The 21,131-nt window shown below is 37.5% G+C and overlaps 1 protein-coding gene across 1 annotated transcript in view; it reads left to right on the top strand.

Moving 5' to 3' along the window:
- Positions 1 to 21,131, top strand: part of NLGN1 (neuroligin 1) — a 783,716-nt gene that overhangs the window by 380,978 nt on the left and 381,607 nt on the right. The gene's annotated exons all lie outside the window — the stretch shown is intronic.

Raw genomic sequence — 21,131 nt, 5'->3', positions numbered from 1 at the left:
ATTCTAAAAAGAGCAATTTGAAATATTTCTAGCATAATTTTTAAATTATGTTAAATTTTAAAACACGCCATAGATTTGAAGTTTGAAAAATATATGTTCATAGTTTACATCATAATAAATCAGTACCCAGAGTAAGAAATAGAACATTACCGTTAAAAAAGTTTATTTTTGAAAGTAACATCTATGTCATTCCTCTGATTTCTCCCACTCCAATTAGGATGCAGAGATCTTCAAAAATTGTGTGTCATTCAAAACTTCTCTAACTGTCACTCATTCCTATTTTAGTCCTGTCATTTTCATTAGAATCATGGTGTGTTAAAAACACTAAGATCTTACTATAATCTAGTTCTCTTTAAAAATTTTTTTAAAGTGCTCATACAATGAAATACTTCTAAAAATCCAGGTCTAAAGATACATTTTTAAAGTATAATTTCATTCTTTAAATGGTATATTTTTGTTTTTTCTGTTTTCACCTTATCTATGAATAATTAGATCAAAAAAAGACTACCTTTCTAACTACAAAAGAGTTATCTCTTACATTCTGGAAAACATAATTTAGTTTCCCTAATTGTAACTGAATTATACCATGAAACCTCATAAAGATCTAGGTCCCCAACTCTAGTTTCCCTAGATAACACTATTGTCTTCTGTTATTTTCCCTTTCTAATCATGAAACTCGAAAATCAATTTCTAGCTTCCCACAGAGATTAAAATGCACCTGAGCCTGCTTTTGCACTTTCCGGGTGGCGAGTGATAAAGTATCCGCCTGCAGTGCAGGAGATGTGAGTTTAATCCTGGATCAGGAAGATCCCCTGGAGGAGGAAATGGCAACCCACTCTAGTATACTTGCCTGGGAAATCCCATGGACAGAGGAGCCTGGTGGGCTACAGTCCAGGGGGCTACAAAAGAGTCGGACATGACTTAGCAACTGAGCATGCACATATGAGTCTGTTTTGTAGGGATTCCTGTTGTCTGATCCCAACCTTGTTTCTCACTAAATTCTGAGAATAATCCACTTCAAACAAAGTCACTTGTTTTGTGTATTCACCATCATCCATCATCCTCTACCACCCATCCAAAATCTATCCATGTTAAAGCAATTCCTTCTCTAGAGTAGTACACAGAGAATTTCATTTCTTTGATCATATGAGGTTTTTGTTACCGGTTCCGTCTTTACTACCCATCATATTTGAATCTTGTAATGTTCTTTTACATCCCATATGTATATGTGATTAGATGCTGCATGAAGGCAGGGAACCACACTCATGTTATAAATTTTATACAACCGAGTATTGGGGAGCATGGATGAAGGCAGCACCCAATGCATTATCAACAAAGGTCCATCTAGTCAAGGCTATGGTTTTCCAGTGGTCATGTATGGATGTGAGAGTTGTACTATAAAGAAAGCTGAGTGCCGAAGAATTGATGCTTTTGAACTGTGGTGTTGGAGAAGACTCTTGAGAGTCCCTTGGACTGCAAGGAGATCCAATCAGTCCCTCTTAAAGGAGATCAGTCCTGGTGTCCATTGGAAGGACTGATGTTGAAGCAACAATATTTTGGCCACCTGATGCGAAGAGCTGACTCATTTGAAAAGACCCTGATGCTGGGAAAGATTGAGGGCAGGAGGAGAAGGGGGCGACAAAGGATGAGATGGTTGGATGGCATCACTGACTCGATGGATGTGAGTTTGGGTGAACTCCGGGAGTTGGTGATGGACAGGGAGGCCTGGCGTGCTGCAATTCATGGGGTCACAAAGAGTCGGACATGACTGAGCGACTGAACTGCACTGAATGAATTATCAGTTCTGACTTTAGGATAAACCTTAACCAAGTGTTTCCAAACCTTAGGACAATCCAGTAATACAGTGCTTACATCATTATAATTGTATTGTAGCTTTACTGTCTGTTGATTTTGGTAGACTATATGCAAAAAGCCAATTGAGTCTTTTCTTACCATTTCCCCTTTTAATAAGTTCTGGCAAATCATTTTTTCTCCCGATAATTAAAAATTTCTTTATAGCTTTTCTGGACACTTTGTGAATTATTTAATTTTTAAAATTTTGAATATTGAAAGTCTAGTATACTGGCAAAGCTGAAATATTTCATCAGGTTTGAATTCTCCCCTCTCCCAGCTCAGGTCTAACCGAGGCTCAGGAACTTATGGGAAGAGGTGGAGACATGATCAGTCTTTTCTACAACTTTTTCACCTACTTCACCTCTCTCTCCCTTCACGGTACTGCCATTGACTCTTCCCAGGCTGGAGGAAGAGAGGATGAATAGGAGAGGGCATGAAGTTAGAAAGACCATTTTTGGAACTGTGAGTATGTGTGTATTTTCAAAGAGTAGGCTCATTTTTGGATTGGGGGGAAAAGTGAGGACCATTGAGGGGAACTTGGCCTTCCATTCTCATCTAGGCATTCTGTGTGCCACAGACAATATTAAAGGTTTCTTTATCCTGAGCAAGGGAGCAGCTACTAAGGGGTCCTACCCCTTGTAGGACCCCTACCCTGCCTTTGCAGTGATAGGAAGAGGGACTCTGAAAGTCTCATACTTCTCTGAAGACCTGGTCATGCCCAGTCCAGGGCCTTGTATGTAGGAGCCGTACAGCCCTTTTCTTAGTCCTTGAAATTCCCTAACATTCAGAGTCACACACAGATTTCCAGGAATACACCTATAGATAGATTTCTGTTGTTTGTTTTTATTGACATGACCAAGGAGTTGTTCTAAACAACTTTTAATATAAAACTTCATATTTTACATGTGGAGTTTTGAGTTACCTATCATTAACCTTAGGGAGTGGTTAGTGTTCGTATTCTTTTATGTGTGGAAACTGAGACTCGGGAATTTAATTTTTTGCCTGGGGCCACACACTTGGGACAGAGCCTTTCGAGCCTCTGTTCTTCAGGGTCAGCGTCTAACCTCCTTCAGGGAGCCAGTTAAACTGACGGCGTTCCAGTTTGCCTTGTGAAGTGTGCTATGGATCCCAGTTATGCGATACATTACCTTCAGCGATCGTAGACAAACTATTGAATTTCAATGATTTTATCTGTTAAAATAAAATGATATTAATTATTCCTATCTCAGACACTTATTGGAATAATTAAAATAGTTTGTGACACGTATAAGGCACTTAATAGTGTTCGAATTGAATGAAGTTTCACAGATAATAAGATGGCTTTTGTCTTAATTTTCAACTTGAAATCTGTTTTTCTCTTCCCCTGTCATCAATGGAGTGGCAATTAGAAGCACTCTCACAATAGATAATGTATAGTTAACTTCTGAAAGGAATAACCTTTCAAAAGAAAGGTCAGTTATTATTATAGATACCGTTCTTACAGAATTCTGTATTACAGAATATCTGAATTTTCTTGTGAAGGTCAGTTTCTATAAACAAACCCAATCCAGAGGTTTTATATCAACTTGGCATATGAGATACAATCCCTTTAATCCATGTTTCATGGACAAAAGTTAATGCAGTTCTTACTTTTCCCTGATATGAGAAGAGCAAAGTGCTCCTTGCATAATTCAATGCTTCACAATGACTTCAGATGGAGGAAAAACTTGTAACAGTTGCAAGATGATCAGCTATCTTCTTGTCATCAGGGGTTTACAATCTGAGCACCATATGGTTGGTGTCATTTATTTTGCATTCCTGCATAGTCTTTCTTTCTTGTAAATTACCAGCTAAGTTGTACATTCACCTTAAAGGAATTTGAAGTATATGGCAGGTTGTCAGATTTGCCCACACAGTATCAGATGTCAGACCACCCACTGAGAGTTTTAATTGAAGTTACCTTTTCACTGAGTGGATGGGAATTATGTGATTTTTGATTCTGTAGTTATAATGGAATATTTTATAGATAATCACTGTCACTTACAAAAAGAGAAGAAAAACAGAGCAACTTAATTTCCCGTATCTTTTCTGGGAGGATCAAAGCTCTTTATGAAAGCGTGTGCGCATGTGTGCTGTCACTCAGTCATGTCCAGCTCTTTGTCACCCCGTGGACTGTAGCCCACCAGGCTTCTCTGTCCATGGAATTTCCCAGGCAAGAATACTGGAGTGAATTGCCATGCCCTCCTCCAGAGGATCTTCCTGACCCAGGGATCGAACCCACATCTCCTGCATCTCCTGTATTGAGTGAGTGAGTGAAGTCGCTGAGTTGTGTCCGACTCTTGGCAACCCCATGGACTGTAGCCTATCAGGCTCCTCCGTCCATGGGATTTTCCCGGCAAGAGTGCTGGAGTGGATTGCCATTTCCTTCTTCACGGGATCTTCTCGACCCAGGAATCGAACCCGGGTCTCCAGCATTGCAGGCAGACGCTTTACCGTCTGAGCCATCAGGGAAGCCCATCCTGTACTGGCAGGCAGATTCTTTACCACTGAACCTGCTGGGAATTCCTTTTTAAAGTATATGTCTATCCAATGAGCTCTTTCAAATTAATTCCTCCCTATAATTCCTCCTGATGACACCTGATAGTGAATGAACTAGCTGATGCTCTTTCAGGAGGGGATCTTCCCGACCCAGGGATCGAACCCAGGTCTCCCGTATTAGAGGCAGATGCTTTAACCCCTGAGCCACCAGGGAAGCCCTTATAATTCCTCCTGATGACACCTGATAGCGAATGAACTAGTTGATGCTCTTTCAGGTAAGAAGAGAATATCTATGCCAGCATCTGCACTTGATGCTTTTAGAAATGATGAATGTGTTCGCTAGGAAACTTTGCACCTACTGGGAGACTTACTCTTTAATGTCATCTATCAAAAATGTAAATTGCATATTACCCCAGGGTTGGGGCCAATTATTCTAATTATTGTTGTTTATTATTTTTTATCACCATCAATGTTGTACCTAGTGACTCTGGTAGAAATGTTACAGTTAGAAGAGGAACTGTTATTTTCATATTTCCTAAGCAACATCAATTTGTATGGCTAACATTTTAGCAATAAAAAGCAAAATGTAAAACTGCAGCCTGCTGTGAAGGGAAGTCTACACATTGAATGAACACTGCAGGGACATACTCATAAATATTCATTAAATAGGGTTTCATTGAAAATGAAATGTAACTACTGAAGGTAATGCAACACAAGTAGGTGAAAGGCTATTCCACCTCAGTGAAGGAAACTGGATAGAATGAGATAATCTAAGAAAATGGGATAGAGGTTTTTTGTTTGTTTTGTCTTGTTTTTTGGGATAGAGGCTTTTTGTTTGTTTTGTTTTGTTATTTTAGGATAGAGTTTAGAGCATGCATTTTGTACTTCAAACTATGAACCAAGAAGATGGAGAGTTAATCTAATTGTCATATTTATCTTGGTGCTTCTGATGCCCAGTTTTCCTCATAAAAGGGAGCAAGGTTTTTAAACATTGTATCCAACATAATCTGCATTTGGTAGGTGGTTTGAAAGTCTGGGGCATTCTCTTGGAAGAGGTAATGAAGCATAGTCTTCTGGATGGATATAGCATTGTTCAAACACTCAAGGTGGCCTGCTTCTTAAAATCTCTGTGGCCTCTAGTAAGTCACGATCTGCAGAAAGATAAGTGAAAGTGAAGTCGCTCAGTCTTGTCCAGCTCTTTGCTATCCCATGGACTGTAGCCTACCAGGTTTATTGCAGTCCATGGGGTTTTCCAGGCAAGAATACTGGAGTGGGTTGCCATTTCCTTCTCCAGGAGATCTTCCAGACCCAAGGATTGAACCTGGGTCTCCCACATTGTAGGCAGACGCTTTACCGTCTGAGCCACCAGGGAAGTCTTACCTGTAAAATGCATAGCACTACTTCCTCACTTGCATGGTTTTGTTAAGGAGATGTGAAAGTGTTTTATAAATGATGAAGCAGCATGAAACTATTTATTGTTATAATTTCCTGGTATTTATTTCAGTATACTTGTGGAGCCTAGTTCCAACCTCAGTGATGGCTTACTTTTATTGACCTTTTTATGTTCATTGCCTGTATTATCTTTACTTGCAAAAGATGAATTAATAAGTGAATTCAGATACTTAATTGATAAATATTAAGTTAGACCCTGTTAAATTGCAAGCAACATTCTAGGGGCTCAGGGTAAATCAATAAACAAAACAAACAAAATATCCCACCTGCGTGAAGCCTATTTTTATCTAGGGAATGTCAAAAAAATCTAACATAACTATATAACAAATTAAGTTTGTTATAGATGAGAAGCACTTTGGAGGAAAATAAATAATGAAGGTGGAATAAGAAGTATGGAGGGTAGCAGGAGTGTAGAAGAGCTGGGTACAGTAATTTCAAAAGAGACTGGTCATGGAAGCCTTCAATATGCAAATATTTAAAGCCAGACTTTGAAGTGCATGGGGAAGCAAGTTCTGTGGATATCTAGGAAAGACCATTTCAGGCAAAGGAAGCAGAAAGTGCAGAGATCCTGAGGCAGAAGTATGTCCCTGGTATTCAAGGAACATCAATAACTCTTGAGGGACTAGGAAAAAGGGACTGTGAGAAAAAATGGATAGAAATAGTGTCAGAGTTAGAAAGCCAGATAGCATAGGGACTTTAAGGTCATTGATGATTTGACCTTTTATTTGTGCATAAATAGGAAAAAAGGAAAGTTTTGACAGGACTTGTGACAAGATTTGACCTATGCGTTAACCAGATTATTTTGACTTTTGCATGGATGAGTTAGGTGGCCAGTCAAGAGAACATTGTAATAATCCAAGTGAAACAAGATAGTAGATTAGGGAAGAATAGTAGCACTAAGAGGGGTGAGAAGTGTTAAGATTCTCGGTGTCTGAAAGTGAAGTGAAAAGTGAAGTTGCTCAGTGTGTCTGAAGTTCTGCCAATACAATCTGTTCATAGTTTGGATGAGAGGTGTGAGAGGAAAACCAGGCAGGATTACCTGAGCAAATGGAAGAATTGGGTTTCTGTTAACCGAGGGCAGTTTTTGTTTTGTTTTGTTTGTTTTTAGTGTGTTTGTGTCTGAGTGAGCATATGAGTACTTAAGGTCAGTAAAAGGTAAGTTACTTGCTTATTTTTCAACCAGTGACCAGTATGAGTTTTCCTGTTCCTACAGTTTTTAAACAAGAAATGGTACTGCTTCAAGTTGATTTATGTTATTGTGGCAATAGGTTAGTTCTTAGTTTTGTGTTTTTAAAGGTTGATTCATAAGGAACAAATTAGGCTATAACTCCTTTTTCTGTGTTATTTATGTTGTTATTTATTACTAAGCTACAGAATTAAAGAAAAAAAATGCTGATTTTATATATAATATGATTTATATATATATAAATATTTTATATATAAACATTTAATATATAATATGATTAATTCCAGTGTGCTAAAGAGCAATGAACTGTGTTCAGTCAGAAAATGAATCCATCTTCAGGTAGGAAATCAGTGAGAAAAAGAGAAAGATTCATATAATTTTTAAAAAATATTGATAGGCTATTTCTAAAGTTAAATCTGGGAGAAAAATAGAAAGAAAGAAATTGACTCCTATGTTATTGTTCAGGGGAACTGTTAGGATAGTGACATCACCCGTGGTTACTGAAGTTTGTATGTGTGAACAGCTTCTTTAGGTTTGTGGTGGCAGGGTGTGGAGAGGACTAAATTGTTGGAATTACTAAACTAGTTTTTATTTGTTAATCTTGATTAGAGTGATGGTTTCATCACATGTTTTATGGGCTAAAGAGAATGAATGAGTTAGCACTTTTAAAGACCAGCTGGTACGTGACTGACTGAAGATCAGGGAATAACTCATGTGCAGGCAGGACAAGCCAGGTAGCTGTGACTCATCCCAGGCACTGATTGCCTCAGGCAGCTACTGTGTTGCGGCTCAGCTCATGTGTAAATGTGGGAGTATCTGCTAATGTTCTTTTGGTATAAGCCACCTGAAATCAAGAGAGATTAACATCAGCATAAAGGTGGCTGGTATGATGGATAGTGGTGCCAGTTATTAGAAGGATGCTCAAAGAATCACAGATGTCCTAAGCAACCATATCTTGAGAAGGACAGACAACAGGAAGCCTCAGGAATCTTGGGAATCTTCGAAACAAGTAGGAGAGATACTGCTGCTGCTGCTGCTAAGTCACTTCAGTCGTGTCCGACTCTGTGAGACCCCATAGACGACAGCCCACTAGGCTCCTCTGTCCCTGGGATTCTCCAGGCAAGACTACTGGAGTGGGTTGCCATTTCCTTCTCCAATGCCTGAAAGTGAAAAGTGAAAGTGAAGTACTCCGTCGTTCCGGACTCTTCGTGACCCCATGGACTGCAGCCTACCAGGCTCCTCCGTCCATGGGATTTTCCAGGCAAGAGTACTAGAGTGGGTTGCCATTGCCTTCTCCAGGAGAGATACTGGTGATGAGCAAAAATGGGTATCTTGGAAGTTATGGAACAATTAGATGGGGGAAGAAGGAATCAATCATCAAAGAGATGAGATGGCAACCAAGTTAAATATTCAGAAAAACACTGGAGTCATCCAGGGCTGTTTTAGAATTGTATTAGGGAGAGACCCATGAATCAGATGCCAAAGTCTGTAGTGACTGATGGTACCACCGGGAGAAACTAGAAGTTCAGTGAATGGCAGGAGAAAAGAACATGGAAAGATAGTGGTTTGAACACATTGTGGTACAGAGAAAGGACGTGCTTCCCATCACCTGACTTGCAAGTAGGTAAAAATGAGCCTCCATTAAGAATGCTTCACAAAAGCCATCTTTCAGTTAAGGCCATGTGTTAGTGGTGGAAAAGTGGCTCTCTTGGGGGCTGAAAAACACGGCAGGTGTTGGAGACAGTTTATTTAGTTTGCCACAAAATTACAGGTAACTCAGACCCACTGATGCTTGGGAAGACCCCAAGCACTTTAAGAGGGGTCAGATCTGATGTAATTAGCTATTTTTCCTTCTGGCCTTTTCCATTTCCTCTTTCAGAAATGTGTGATGAGATGATAACGACCATCAGATAAATCAGTGGCACTTTCTTGTGATATTTTATTTACTTTCCCTTAATGTAGATGCAAATCCCATTAGGCAATGACCGGATTGTTTCTGTGTCTGAATAACATCAAGCAGACTCTTTGTGCATTCCAGAAATGCTAATCTCACCTATTTCGCCTAATCTCAAAATCTCAGATGGTTTTCATAGATTCTTTTTTTTTTGGGGGGGGGTGGGGGGTAGGGGAACAGCATTATGCAGCTCATGTGATCTTAGTTCCCTGAACAGGGATTGAACCAGGTCCCCACAGAGCAAGCACTGAGTCCTACCCACTGGATCTCTAGAGAATTCCCTGATAGATTTCTTTTTCTTAAGATATTTTTCAGATCATGGTTCTTTCTTTAAATGTGTATTGTAATTGAATAAGGATGATTTACCAAATAATATGATAAGCAAATTCTCCCTTCACCGAAGGAGAAATATTAACACCTGAAGATACACAATGTTGTATCACTACTGAGGAAAGTGAATATGTTAGTTGCTCAGCCGTGTTCAATTTTTTGTAACCCCATGGACTGTAAATCAGCCAGATTGCTCTGTCTGTGAAATTCTCCAGGCAAGAATACTAGAGTGGGTTGCCGTGCCCTCCTCCACAGGATCTTCCTGACCCAAGGTCTCCCACATTGCAGGCAGATTCTTTACAATCTGAGCCACCAGGGAAGACCCCAGTATTGAGGCGGGAGGTGCAAAAGACTGGATTGTTTTCTAAGAGTAAAATATCATTAGATAAAAAAACATATGCACAAGTGAAACAGCTATGAATGAACAGTTTTAAGTGCATCTAACAGTTTACCAGAATCACAAAAATTGGGGGATAGTTTACGTTCTGTGCCGATGAAAAATTATCAGAGCTATTCATTCTACTTTGTCGTTTTATGAAGAGGTTGCAAGAAAAAGTGAATAGTAAAGATTTGCTTTTGAATTATAAGCAGATATTGTGATGAAACTCAAATAGAGATAGTTTTTAAATGAAGGGTAAGAATTATTGTAACTATCCACTTCTCATAGGGCTGCTTGGCTTTCTGGTCCTTTTCTGCAATGGAGATCACATAGTATACCTTATCTTTATTCCTAGCAAATAAGATTTTCCCCTTATCTTATATATCCTGAAAAAGCACATTCTGTAAATAAATTACAATTTCCTTGTTTTTGATTAAAAACAAGGTTTGCATTCTCAAACTGCTTTCCCAGAAAACCTCTTGATGATTCAGTCTCAATCAGAAAATGAACCTTTATTTAGGTAAAGATCAAATCACAGAGCAGGTTGAGTCCATAGTTTTGTCACCAACATGTCCTTATTTAAATATCTGATGAGGTTGAATTTTAAAATCTCAGATGTTTTTCTTCGGAGATAAAAGAGGTTATGCATGCCTGTGGCATATTCTCCAATAAAAGAGCCAGGATTTAGTGAAGACGTATGGCCAGTCCTTGTTGTAGGTATTGACTTTTCAGTTCATGAAGTGCTCACAGCAACTTTGTGAGGTAAATATTGTTATCTCTGTTGCAGGAAGGGAGACCCCTTCCAGGGCCCAAAACTGGGCTCTTGTCTAACACTCGGAAATGAATTGTCCAAGGAGACACATGTGCTGACAAAGCAAGAGATTTTATTGGCAAAGGGCACCCGGGTGGAGAGCAGTAGGGTAAGGGAACCCAGGAGAACAGCTCTGTCACATGGCTCGCAGTCTCGGGTTTTATGATGCTGGAATTAGTTTCCGGGTTGTCTTTAGCCAGTCATTCTGACTCAGAGTCCTTCCTGGTGGTGCATGCCTTGTTTAGCCAAGGTGGATGTGAGAGAGGATTCTGGGAAGTGGTCAGACATGTGGTGTCTCCTTTTGACCTTTCCTGAACTCTTCCAGTGGTGGAGGCTTACTAGTTCTATGTTCCTTAGCAGGACCTCCTATCATAAAACAACTCATGCAGATGGTTTCTATCGTGCCTGACTAGGGTGGGCAGTTTCAATCAGTGTGTTTTCCCTAACATCTCCATTATATAAATGAAGAAAGTGAAGTTTGGTGGTTACGTGTTCTTTCCTAGACCTCAACATTATTCACAAATAAAGCTAGCTTTTCAGACTAGCCATTGCTCTTAAATTCTATGCTAAGTTCCTTCTTTCTGAGAAATTTAGAATCTTTTCCTTTTTAATTTGACTGCCTTAGTTCAGGCCATCATTATTTTGCTGAAATCCAAACTAGTTCTTTAGATTGTGAAGCCTTTCTTGATCTTGCTCATATCAGATCATTTACAGTTAAACCATCTGAGGCTTGTAAGAAGTTAAGAGACTTGCCTAACATACAGCTAAAAATATATATATATATATATCAGAGATGAAGTTTAGCTGCAACTTAGTGAATGAGAGATACAATTCTTAGTTAAAATCTTGGGACAAAAATCAATAATAAAAATCTAACCTAAAACTTATTTAATGTGACATGAAAATATGGAATTTCCTATCTGCCCTGAAGGTCAATAGCTGCTGGTTTCATTGGACCCCAGGATAAATGAAAAATCCAGTAAAGCCACTCCTCTACAAAGTCAACCAAATTCCAGCCTCTTGAAGTTCAAAGTGGCTGGTTCCATCTGTTATGAGAATATATAATCTACATAGGGCATGAGTATACACACACACACACACACACACACACACACAAACTTTCTATAAAAGTGATTCAGGAAAAAAATCCGGTAAAATCAGAAACTAGAATTTTAATACTCTAACCCGTTTGTCTGAGATTTTATTTAATTTTTGTATATGTATTTTTTAATGTTTTTAACCAACTGTTAGTGTTAAAAGCATTCTTTTAGTAACTAGGGTGAAAAAATTATTAGGATTTATAAACTCTAATGAAATATTGAATTATACCATGAGGGAAGGTGGCAACTAATACGATTTTTAGTCTCCAAAGACATATATCAGTCCCCATGGATGGTGTAAAGACTTCAGCACTGCTATTCTGAGCTTGTTAAAAATTCTTAAACATATTTTCAAGGGTAACACCTCATGGAAAATATTGAACTAGTTGCCAAAACTTGTCATAGATATAGATTATGTTGATCAAAATTATCACTCACTTCCTGAAGATTATTGGATCATTGCATTAATATTTCTCCTTTATTGACTATGGCAAAGCCTTTGCCTGTGTGGATCACAAGAAACTGTGGAAAATTCTGAGAGAGATGGGAATACCAGACCACCTGACCTGCCCCTTGAGAAACCTATATGCAGGTCAGGAAGCAACAGTTAGAACTGGACATGAAACAACAGACTGGTTCCAAATAGGAAAAGGAGTACATCAAGGCTGTATATTGTCACCCTGCTTATTTAACTTATATGCAGAGTACATCATGAGAAACGCTGGGCTGGAAGAAGCACAAGCTGGAATCAAGATTGCCGGAAGAAATATCAATAACCTCAGATATGCAGATAACACAACCCTTATGGCAGAAAGTGAAGAGGAACTAAAAAGCCTCTTGATGAAAGTGAAAGTGGAGAGTGAAAAAGTTGGCTGAAAGCTCAACATTCAGAAAACGAAGATCATGGCATCTGGTCCCATCACTTCATGGGAAATAGATGGGATACATTGGAAAGAGTGTCAGACTTTATTTTTGGGCTCCAAAATCACTGCAGATGGTGACTGCAGCCATGAAATTAAAGGACGCTTACTCCTTGGAAGAAAAGTTATGAGCAACCTAGATAGCATATTCAAAAGCAGATACATCACTTTGCCAACAAAGGTCCATCTAGTCAAGGCTATGGTTTTTCCAGTGGTCATGTATGGATGTGAGAGTTGGACTATGAAGAAGGCTGAGCGCTGAAGAATTGATGCTTTTGAACTGTGGTGTTGGAGAAGACTCTTGAGAGTCCCTTGGACTGCAAGGAGATCCAACCAGTCCATTCTGAAGGAGATCAGCTCTGGAATTTCTTTGAAAGGAATAATGCTAAAGCTGAAACTCCAGTACTTTGGCCACCTCATGCGAAGAGTTGACTCATTGGAAAAGACTGTGATGCTGGGAGGGACTGGGGGCAGGAGGAGAAGGGGCCAACAGAGGATGAGATGACTGGATGGCATCAGTGACTTGATGGACGTGAGTCTGAGTGAACTGCAGGAGTTGGTGATGGACAGGGAGGCCTGGTGTGCTGCAATTCATGGGGTCACAAAGAGTCGGACAGGACTGAGCGACTAAACTGAACATTAATATTAACCCTTTAAAGGGAGTAGTTTCCTCTTTTATGTTATTTTTATTGTTTTCCAAGCATTTATTATTTTCACTTGCAACTGGCACAAGAATTTCTACAGCAGGGTCATCTAAGTAAGTGTCAGCAAACTGCAGCCCATAGGTCAAATCCAGCATGCTGTTTATTTTTGTACAGCCCTTGAGCTAAGAATGCTTTTTACATTTTTATTGGTTGAACAAAATCAAATGAAAGATCCTTCAAGACATGTAAAAACTATGAAATTCAAATTTCAGTGTTCATAAATAAACTTCTGTGGAACACAGACCTGTTGATTCATCTAATTACTGCTTATGACTGTTATCATGCTACAGTGGTAGCATTGATTAGTGGAAACAGAGACCCTATGGCCTCAAAACTGAAGCATTTAATATCTGGACCACTGCAATTAAAAAATGTGCCAAGTCCTGATCTAAAGCAATAATTTTTAAGTCTTCCAGAATTATTTTTAATGTGGGAGACATCTGTTTCCTTTCTTCCCCAAAAGGTGAGCCTTCTTTAACATATTTTTATCAGGTCTCTCTCAAGGCCTAGCATATTCATTGTATCAGTAAAATTGGTCATGTCAACCATCACGATTATTAAAAACTTAACTACAAGAAATATTTTCTTGAGAGAATATTTTATGAACAGAGGCCTGTGTTGAAAGGATGGTCCTGGATATCTCATTTTTTAAGAAAAAAAGTTATTCTTCTTCAGATTATGTTATAACTGAAAGAGTTTGAATTGACCCAAATTCCTGGGTAGGGCATTCAATCAGTCTTAATACAGTGAATGGGGGTCATTAAAAAAAAATGGGGGTCATTATATCAACCTCATAAGTTTGTTGTGAATTGTAAATGTAGTTTTATAAACAAATAAAGTTTTCAGGGTACTATTTATTCTGATTTATAATAGATTGTCAGTGTATTTTAATCTTTTTCTGTGTCTACTCAAATGCTAGCTGGGCTGTCTGTTGTCTGAAGGCAAAAATCAGATCTTGAATTCTATGTAACAGCTCTAACAAAATAGCCTGAATGTTGCATTTTTTAATCTTTCAAATACTTATTCTGGTTTTGTAGTTTATAAATCCAGTTTCTGCATCTGCTTTTTCCTTAAGGGCACCATGTTTCATCCTAAGCATGGCCATATAGGTGTCTACCTCCTACACTTCCTTATAAGTACCGTGCATTTCATGTTTATTACATTGTGTTTAATTTGCATTATTTCAGGTTCCCACACTATGGGTTTATTCATTTCAGGTTAATAAGCACTATAAAAGTACTTCTCTCATTTATTCTAGCATTATAACGGTAATGACATCTAAGTAGTGTGACACCATGGTGAATCTGTTTGGGAATTACAATGGCAGATTGGCAACCTGTGGACACTATTATTGAAGTTTGACTGTTGCATTTTCACATATTTTAAATTAAAGTTCTCAGCTGAAAGGGTACCATAAGATTGAAGGAAAATGCCTTTAAAATGAAGCAACTTGTGTAACCTTTCATGAATCAGTGTATGGATTCTATCATTCTTTGAGGTTTACAAGATATATGCCTCGTTTTGCTGTACCACCATTGTTTTAGCATTATAACATGGAAAGCAAGACTTTATTGCCTTAGTTTTTACCCTAACATTGGTGCTTTTGCATCAGCATTCACTGTCATGTTAGGCGGTTTGTATATTAACAAATTGAAGGACTTTGAAGTGATTCTAATTGTACTCTATCTTTCTTGAATTAGTTCATTTCCTTTCATTGTTTAGAAATGCTACAGAAATAAGATTTTTTCCCCCCCTAGAGTAGTATGTAAAACCGCGTAAAATAAAACTCAGGTGAACACAGAGACATGCATAGAAATATAAGGCAAGTATTCTGAATTAACTTGTACCACAAACTTTCAAATTGTGGAGTTAATAATTTTATTCCTTTACCATCTTCTCTATTTCCATGCTGCAGCTCTCAGACCATTTAATGGGCAAGAAGACCATCAAGACTGTTAGAAAAATGACCAGATTTAAGATACATTGGTTCAAAGTAAGGGCGTGGGCTGTTAATTATGAGTACATAACTAACAGATAATGTTAGTTCAATTAATGCCTTTTGTGACTATATTAGCTGCTCAGGTGCCTTTTTGTTTCTTTCTTAACGATAAACTCAGTCTCATAAGTTTATGAAATAATTCACCTATCAGTGAGAGGTGTTCGGGTATTTACAAATGAAACTTGTTTGTCCTGTTAAACCACTGGAACTTTGGAATTCTTTGAGACTGTGGTCCATCTTGACTGTCCATCTTTATCTGTCTTGACTGATACTGCTAGTGTATATAAAATATCAACGAGGGACAAATTAGAAACTGTATATTGTTCTAGGATATGACAACTGAGAACAAATGAGTATTTAATCACTAGCTTGGTTTTTGCAGTGCTATAGCTTGATAGGAGGGCCAGAACACTTTCCAGATTGAGGGAGGCTCTTACCTCTTTCTCTGTACTCTGCATCCCATTCAATCAAATCCTACAGAGAGAGGTACTGAGAAAAGACGTCACCTCAGGAGCAGTCAGCATCAGTAATTGATGACAGATATCCTTAATGGAGGCTTGCCATGCTCTCCTCCCATGGACAGAGGAGGCTGGTGGGCTACGGTCCTTAGGGTTGCAAAGAGCTGGACATGACTGAAACAATTTAGTACACACGTATCCTTGATCGTAAAAGCAAAGTTTAGGGATGGTGATCTGTACCCCACACAACTTTCTACCTCTCAGCTGATTCAGGGATGATGTTTGGGGGTGAAATGAGTAAATCAGTATTTCCTGAATTTAGCTGATCAACACAAAGGCTGGATGAACCTATTTTAAAAGTTGAATTTTTTTTTTAAGCAATGAAAGTTGAACACAAAACAAAACAAAACCACAATGTTATAAGATAATGAACCTAAATCTCTTCCCCATCTAGACTGTATATCTTATTTTAAGAAGATATTAATGTAATTAGTTTTGTATGCCTCCAGAAATTTGCAGTATATGCATATATTTATGTAGCATATGGAAAAATATGTATACAGTAAACACTTTTAATCTTTTTGCTGAAATAGATTTATTTATGAGACCATTTATACATGTCTTTTTCTTTTTAATATATTCCCATCTGAGGACCTTTTAAAAATTCAAATATCCAGGCCTCCATAGGTTCTGCTTGAGTGTACCCGGACAAAAAAACTCAGGAATGTTTATATTTAAAAAGCTGACCAGGTAATTCTAATAGTCAGTCATATTGAAAACTTTGTAATAGGTAATTGATAAGGTTTCTTTTATCTCCAAGAGTTTTAAATTCCATGATATGTCCACATAAACAATAAAACTGTGATAGTTTCATTGGTTCTTCATATAACCACAGTCATTTAGTCTTGACAATTAAATAACTTTGAACTTAGATCTGCTGTGTGCCTTACTTCACATTTCTGTAGAGAAGCATTGTGTGGGTTGTGCAAAATGGGCTTATAGAAATGAGTCATTAGCAGAATATTTTGTAAAAGCATACCACAAAATGCCAAATGTGCAAATACTAGAAAAATTACAGTTCATGAGGTAGCTTAAAATTTCAACTGGAAATGTTTATCTAACTGTTATGGGCAGAAGAGCTCAACTGTGTTGAACTCAACCAGCAACATTGATTTTCCATGTTCTTCTCCCTTCTGCTGAAAAGAATCAAGTTAAATCCGTAGGGAATGAAAACTAAACAGCTCTTAACATGGAGGTCCTTGTCCTATTACATTTATCTTGTAGGTTAAAATCACTCATTGATCGCTAATCACCTGTGGTTGTTTACACACAACAGTTTCCCTGGATAGCACAGAGCCACAAAGAGGATTATACATACTGCAGGAAGCAATCAATAAAAAAGGCTCATAATGATCTTGCTGAGAGGAAACTGAAAGATTTCCCCTTTGTGACAGTCTGTATAAGTGTGATGGGATTGTCAAAACAGACATAAGGGTTTCCAGCTGACAGAAACATTGTTTTTTAAAACATTTGGCTACCATATCCACTTTTCTTGTCTCACTATAATGATATTACAAATGAAAAAAAATCACTTAAAATTTATTAATAGATGATTAAATTCTTGCTTTACATTTTTGCCCAAATAATTATGAAACATGCCATTTGTCACCTTTAGAGTATTATTGGGTTATTTTTGGTTTTGGTTTTGGTTTTGGCTTTTGCTGAATCATCCGCTCGTCTGCTTTTATCTTTTGAGAAGCTGGATGATATTTATCTCAGTGTTCTTAGAAAATGGTTCAGTGCCTCTTCAAGTCGAAAATGATTATTTGGTCTTAAACAACAAACACATTGTATATAATCAAGTAAAATATATTGCAATTTATGCTTCAAGCTCTGATCTGTGAATAGTAAATAAAGTCATGGTTAAATTAAAACTCACCTTTAAAAATTTCTTCTATCTTGTAGATTCTGGTCTACAGTATAGATTAGACCTCATTCCCATTGGAGGAAATAATGGAACCTATTAACTCAATCAGCCTGAATTTCTTTCCTGAGCTTTGTCCTGAAACATCTATAGGAAACTACAGATTTAATCTGCTCCATTCTGAAAAGCCAATATGAACAAATTAAATTTCAAAATGAATCTTTTGCTCTATCTCCTAACAGTATAATGAAGGAGACTGACCCTTCTGAGAACACTTGCACATAGGGAGACAATATCTCATCTAAAATTCCTTGAGATCTTCCCATAACCATATCCCTCCTGATTTCATAAAGTATCCTTATACTTTCTCCCCAGATGCTATTTGATAGTGACATAATTCTCATAAACAGGTTAAGATTATTGAATTTCTGTGTGCATTGTCAACCAGGTGCTCTTGAAACCAGCCAGCTGCTTATTATTATACATTTATAATAATAAATCTTGACTTACACTGTATTATATGAATACTGACTATAGATGCTTTAATGATCATCATTTACCACCATTTATTTTCACTGCTTCTGAAACTTCACAATTCTTACCCCATTTTCCATAATTATAGAATATTTTATTTAAAAGTTTTAAACATTACACTTGGTACAGCTTAATAAAAGGGCTTTTGAGACGCTTTCAGGGGTTAATTACAGGGAGAAAATAGTGGAAGTTGTCTAGCCTATAAATGTGTATAGACTTTGATAGCGAATGTCAATATCCACATACCAGATAGTTTTGCTTGCTGCTTCAATTATATGAAGATCACAGTATGGAATCATAATTTGCTTCCTAAACTACCCAGGCCTTCCAGAACATTGCCTGAAATTAAATCTTCTGCTTGTGCGCAGCTTATGAAAAATTGAATGGCAGTTCATTTTCACAACACATGACAAACATAAAAGAAATTATAAATTAATTTTAAGCCCTGCTTAGTGAAGTCTTATCAAACTGATGGCACCCTTTGTCTCACTGAAGTCAGGCGTCAGTGATATGCTTAATTAGAATCAGGCATCACTAAATGTTTCAGAGTGACAGTTTGGATCATCCTATTGGACCCCCTGCCCCCCATGGTTTGAAGCTTAAAAGAAACAGTTGACTTAAAAGGTTGACTAGAGATGCCTTTTCACTTCATGAACTACATTAAACACATCAGAATGTATTATTATGCTGGATGTTCCAATCAACAAAAGCCAAAGGCTTTTGAGGGCTTGTTTAGACAGATGAAAGGATAGAGAGAAAGGTTTTTAAAAAAATTTATATTCGCTTATTGTTGTTGACTCTTCAACAGTTTTTCTTCAGTTTCTTTCAAGGGAAAACAAGAAGATGTTAGAATTAACTGTCCTTCTGCCATAGTCTTTGGATTATTCAGAAATCAACTGTGCATTTGATTAATTATTTAGATTTTTTTCTCTTCCATCTTAGCCATTTTGGCATTCATTAGACACAGTAGCAGCAGCAGCAGACACAATGATCAGCTTCCACTTGACACTATACCATGAATACACATGCATTATCATTTTTCACCGTGAAAGTATTCTACTTATGAATAATGTCCATTGATGCTATGGGATGCTGGCTCTTTGTTGTTAATCAGATGCCAACACTGATAGAAAAAGCTGCCCAGTCCTCCACATTTGTAGAACTTTGATCATCCTTCTTTACCCACTAATAAGTGTGTTCTTAGGTTTGGAGTATGTTTTTCCAGGGAAATACCATGGTCAAGAATATTGAGGAAAATATATATGTATATTTACATTTATATTTATATAAATACACATTATATATATGTAGGTATTTATATAAAACATATTATACATAGACATATATATAAAAATATATATGAATCACTGTCTGTATTTTTGCCAGCTTGTAATGACTGTATTCTGTTTTAGAGCTAAGAACTATATGGTCAGTCAAGTTTCAGTTCAGTCGCTCAGTCATGTCTGACTCTTTGCGACCCCATGAATCGCAGCACGCTAGGCCTCCCTATCACCAACTCCCGGAGTTCACCCAAACTCATGTCCGTTGAGTCGGTGATGCCATCCAGCCATCTCATCCTCTGTCATCCCCTTCTCCTCATCAGGGTCTTTTCCAATGAGTCATCTTCGCATGAGGTGGCCAAGTATTGGAGTTTCAGCTTCAGCATCAGTCCTTCCAATGAACACCCAGGACTGATCTCCTTTTGGATGGACTGGTTGGATCTCCTTGCAGTCCAAGGAACTCTCAAGAGTCTTCTCCAACACCACAGTCAAGCTTACATCCGTGTAATTAACTCAGAAGTAACCCTGGAAAGAGTTGGTGGTATTGGTTTGAAAGACAATAAAAAATGTAACACTGTCCTCTGTCATTCACTGAAGACTAGCCTAACAGCCATTATAGGAGGAAGGTAAGACATCTCAGGTTCAGATGATTATGATATGGTTCAGATTTTACTTTATTTCCAGCCTATCTCAGTCTCATAATAGCACCAGCAATTACTGAACATGTCACATGTTCAGTTCAATGTTATAGTTACAGGAATATATATTTTTTCAATTTGGAGGGGGAAAAAGTTTCCATCTATTAAGAGCAAAATGCAGTCAAAAGAGATATGAAACTTTTGTGCCCATGGACTTGTATTTGACTTGTAACAGACTTGTATTTGTTTCCCTTTCTTTCATGGTTTATTACAGCTTCAAATATTTCCTTGCATGACTGATACTTTATTAAAATAGTGGTAGTCATGATAAGGATTAAAGGTACAGATCTGGGAATTAGTGTTAGAACTAAATTTTCATATATTAATTTAATTAAAAGTACAGTTTATTTACTCTTTTTTTTTGGGCAATCATTGGAAACATTTACTTTTTTTTTAAGCAAGGAAAAAGAATCACTCCATTTTATTATAATATTCCCTATTTTGTTTCACTCCTTCTTGGGAACGCATGTAAGAATTAAAGATTTTAAAATTTAAAAAAAAAAAAAAACAAAGAATATGGAGATGGAACTAGGGGAAAAATAATTGAAACATCACTAGTTTATTTACTCTTAATTCTCTTTTTGGGTTGACAGTGTAGCATATTAATAGCCCTGAAAGTAAAAAAGGGCATAACATTTTCTAAAACATTTTTTTCTTTGTAAATGCTTCCATATTAATTACTTTCATCTCTTTATTCTCTTTACTCACTGTAACCCAGCAAGATCCTTGCTGAGCCATCCATCCTTTGTTTGCATTTCAGAATCAGTTCTTCATATTTCAGTGAGGCACCCATCACTCTTACCAGGATACAAGCCAGATCAAGAAAGCATGGAAGGCTTGAAGTTAACTTCAGTGAAAGGTCATTCACAATCAATTACATTTCAGCTTCCTTAGGTACTTGGAGTCTCTGCTCCTCCTTGAGTTGGGTAATATTTTGTGTTATCTGCTTTGTCAGAGAACTCTAAGAATTGAAAATGAGCCAATAATTGAAGCTTTTGGAGGAATTAAACTTCTTAAATTTGAAGGGTCTT

Source organism: Capra hircus, chromosome 1 (assembly GCF_001704415.2).
Source record: "Capra hircus breed San Clemente chromosome 1, ASM170441v1, whole genome shotgun sequence".
In the NCBI taxonomy this organism is placed as follows: domain Eukaryota; kingdom Metazoa; phylum Chordata; class Mammalia; order Artiodactyla; family Bovidae; genus Capra; species Capra hircus.
Note: the sequence above shows the minus strand (reverse complement) of the source record. Positions and strands in the feature narration are given on the sequence as shown.